Genomic DNA, 4,312 nt, shown 5'->3' on the forward strand with positions numbered 1-4,312 from the left:
ATGGCTGAGCTCTTTAATCACCACTTCATTAAGTCAGGATTCCTACTTGACTCAGCCATGCCTCCTGGCCCGTCCAACATTTCCTCATTCCACCCCTTCTAATGCAACTATATCTGATGCTTCTCCCTCTATTTCCCCTGCCCCGTTACAAAGTTTCTCCCTGCAGGCAGTCACTGAGTCTCGAGGTGCTAAATTACCACCTTAAACTTGACCCCCAAAAACATTTTATTTTTGTCTCAAATCGCCAGTTGGTAACGCATCCCTTATGGGATTAATTGACACATAAACAAACATTACAATAATTCACTATGGTAATTGAAATGGGGTGGCAGGTAGCCTAGTGGTTAGTGTTGGGCCAGTAACTGAAAGGTTGTCAGATCGAATCCCTGAGCTGACAAGGTAAAACTCTGTCGTTCTGCCCCTGAACAAGGCAGTTAACCCACTGTTCCTAGGCCGTCATTGTAAATAATAATTTGTTCTTAACTGACTTGCCTAGTTAAATAAAAGATCATTCTTCTTCTGGTGTTCTCTGCATTGCGCATCCTAACTGTTTTAGGACAATTTCTATTTTGCCCTGTTTATCAAAAGTGTTGGAAAAACTAGTCAATAATCAACTGACTGGCTTTCTTGACGTCTATAGTATTCTCTTGGGTATGCAATCTGGTTTCCGCTCAGGTTATGGATGTGTCACTGCAACCTTAAAGGTCCTAAATTATGTCACCATTGCCCTTGATTCTAAGCAATGTTGTGCTGCTATTTTTATTGACTTGGCCAAAGCTTTTGATATGGTAGACCATTCCATTCATGTGGGCCGGCTAAGGAGTATTGGTGTCTCTGAGGGTTCTTTGACCAGGTTTGCTAACTACCTCTCTCAAAGAATGCAGTGTATAAAGTCAGAACATCTGCTGTCTCAGCCACTGCCTGTCGCCAAGGGAGTACCCCAAGGGTCAATCCTAGGTCCCACGCTCTTCTCAATTTACGTCAACAACATAGCTCAAGCAGTAGGAAGCTTTCTCATCCATTTATATGCAGTTAATAGAGTCTTATACTCAGCTGGCACCTTCCCAGATTTTGTGTTGAACGCTCTACAACAAAGCTTTCTTCGTGTCCAAAAAGCTTTCTCTGCCCTTAACTTTGTTCTGAATACCTCCAAAACAAAGGTCATGTTGTTTGGTAAGAAGAATGCCCCTCTCCCCACTGGTGTGATTACTACCTCTGAGGGTTTAGAGCTTGAGGTAGTCACCTCATACAAGTATGGCTAGACGGTACACTGTCCTTCTCTCAGCACATATCAAAGCTGCAGGCTAAGGTTAAATCTAGACTTGGTTTCCTCTATCGTAATCACTCCTCTTTCACACCAGCTGCCAAACTAACCATGATTCAGATGACCATCCTACCTATGCTAGACTACAGAAATGTAATTTATAAATCGGCAGGTAAGGGTGCTCTCGAGCGGCTAGATGTTCTTTACCATTCGGCCATCAGATTTCCCACCAATGCTCCTCCACTCTATAGTCTTCTGTAAATTAGTCATCTTGTAACACCCTGGCCATAGAGAGGGGTTTTTTGTTCTTTATTTTGGTTAGGCCAGGGTGTTACATTGGGTGGGCGTTCTATGTTCTTTTTCTATGTTTTTGTATTTCTTTGTTTTGGGCCGTGTGTGGCTCCCAATCAGGCACAGCTGAAGTTCATTGTGGTTGATTGGGAGTCACACATAAGTGCATGTTTTTTCGTTGGGGTTTTGTGGGTAATTGTTTCTGTTCAGTGTTTCACCTGACAGGACTGTTGGCTGTCAGTTTCTTATTTTGTATTTGTATAGTGTTCCATTTTATAATTAAATATGATGAACACTTACAGAATTACCCACCAAACAAGGACCAAGCAGCGGAGGAAGAAGCAGCACCAGGAGAGCAGCATGATGGACTCATGGACGTGGGAACAAATACTGGACGGAGAGGGACCATGGACTCAGGCTGGGGAGTATCGCCTCCCGCAGTGGGAGATCGAAGCGGCGAGAGCGGAGAGGCGATGGTATGAGGAGAGAGAGCGCAACAGGCACGAGAGGCAGCCCCAAGATTTTTTTTGGGGGGGCACACGGGACAGTCGGCGGTGCCGAGGTCGGAACCAAAGCCAGTCGGGTTGACGTTGGAGGTGAGCGATGGGTGCGAAGCAGAGACAGTGAAGGAGTTGATGGGGAGATTGGAGGAGAGAGATGAGGGAGCTGATGGTTTGGTGCACAAGGCACGGCATTCGCCCTACGGAGCGTGTCAGTGAATTGATGTCACCTGAGTCAGTTCTCCATACTCGTCCTGAGGTGCGTGCTGGCCGTCTGTTGAAGACTGTGCCTGCGCCCAGAAACAGGCCTCCTGCATGTCTTCCCAGCCCTGCACGTCCTGTGCCTATGCCCAGAAACAGGCCTCCTGCATGTCTTCCCAGCCCTGCACATCCTGTGCCTACGCCCAGAACCAGGCCTCCTGCATGTCTTCCCATCCTGGTCAAGCCCGTGCCTCCTCCTCGGACCAGTCCTCCAGTGGGTTTCCCCATCTTGGTTAAGCCTGTGCCTCCTCCTCGGACCAGGCCTCCAGTGGGTCTCCCCATCCTGGTCTGTCCTCTGCCTGCTTCACGGACCAGGCCTCCAGTGGGTCTCCCCATCCTGGTTAAGCCTGTGCCTCCTCCTCGGACCAGGCCTCCAGTGGATCTCCCCATCCTGGTCAGTCCTGTGCCACCTCCCAGGACTAGGCCTCCAGTGGGTCTCCCCATCCTGGTCTGTCCTGTGCCTGCTCCACGGACCAGGCCTCCAGTGGGTCTCCCCATCCTGGTTAAGCCTGTGCCTCCTCCTCGGACCAGGCCTCCAGTGGGTCTCCCCATCCTGGTCTGTCCTCTGCCTGCTTCACGGACCAGGCCTCCAGTGGGTCTCCCCATCCTGGTTAAGCCTGTGCCTCCTCCTCGGACCAGGCCTCCAGTGGATCTCCCCATCCTGGTCAGTCCTGTGCCACCTCCCAGGACTAGGCCTCCAGTGGGTCTCCCCATCCTGGTCTGTCCTGTGCCTGCTCCACGGACCAGGCCTCCAGTGGGTCTCCCCATCCTGGTTAAGCCTGTGCCTCCTCCTCGGACCAGGCCTCCAGTGGGTCTCCCCATCCAGGTCTGTCCTGTGCCTGCTCCACGGACCAGGCCTCCAGTGGGTCTCCCCATCCTGGTCTGTCCTGTGCCACCTCCCAGGACTAGGCCTCCAGTGGGTCTCGCCAGTCCGGAGCCGCCAGAGCCCCCTGCTTGTTCGGAGCTGCCGGAGTGGCCCGTCTGTTCGGAGCTCCCAGAGTGGCCCGCCTGTTCAGAGCTGCCAGAGTGCCCCGCCTGTTCGGAGCTGCCAGAGTGGCCCGCCTGTTCGGAGCTGCCAGAGTGACCCGCCTGTTCGGAGCAGCCAGAGTGGCCCGCCTGTTCGGAGCTGCCAGAGTGGCCCGCCTGTTCGGAGCTGCCAGAGTGGCCCGCCTGTTCGGAGCTGCCAGAGTGGCCCGCCTGTTCGGAGCTGCCAGAGTGGCCCGCCTGTTCGGATCTGCCAGAGTGGCCCGCCGGTCCGGATCTGCCAGAGTGGCCCGCCGGTCCGGATCTGCCAGAGTGGCCCGCCGGTCCGGATCTGCCAGAGTGGCCTGCCGTGCCGGATTTGCCAGAGTGGCCCGCCAGCCGGGCGCAGCCATCGCCGCCCGCCAGCCGGGCGCAGCCAGGGTTGCCAGCCGGGCGCAGCAAGGGTCGTCAGCCAGCCGGGCGCAGCCATCGCCGCCCGCCAGCCGGGCGCAGCCAGGGTCGTCCGCCAGCCGGGCGCAACAAGGGTCGCCCGCCAGCCGGGCGAAGTCAGGGTCGCCCACCAGACCTTCGGCGCGGCGAGGTGCGCCACCTAAGAGGGCGACGCCAAGGGTGGAGCAGAGGCCACGTCCCGCACCTGAGCCGCCGCCGTAAGAAGGCCCACCCGGACCCTCCCCTTCAGTGTCAGGTTTTGCGGCCGGAGTCCGCACCTTGGGGGGGGGGGGGGGGGGGGGTACTGTAACGCCCTGGCCATTGAGAGGGGTTTTTTGTTCTTTATTTTGGTTAGGCCAGGGTGTTACATTGGGTGGGCGTTCTATGTTCCTTTTCTATGTTTTTGTATTTCTTTGTTTTGGGCCGTGTGTGGCTCCCAATCAGGCACAGGTGAAGTTCGATGTGGTTGATTGGGAGTCACACATAAGTGCATGTTTTTCCGTTGGGGTTTTGTGGGTAATTGTTTCTGTTCAGTGTTTCACCTGACAGGACTGTTGGCTGTCAGTTTCTTATTTTGTATTTG

This window comes from Salmo trutta, unplaced genomic scaffold (genome assembly GCF_901001165.1).
Source record: "Salmo trutta unplaced genomic scaffold, fSalTru1.1, whole genome shotgun sequence".
In the NCBI taxonomy this organism is placed as follows: domain Eukaryota; kingdom Metazoa; phylum Chordata; class Actinopteri; order Salmoniformes; family Salmonidae; genus Salmo; species Salmo trutta.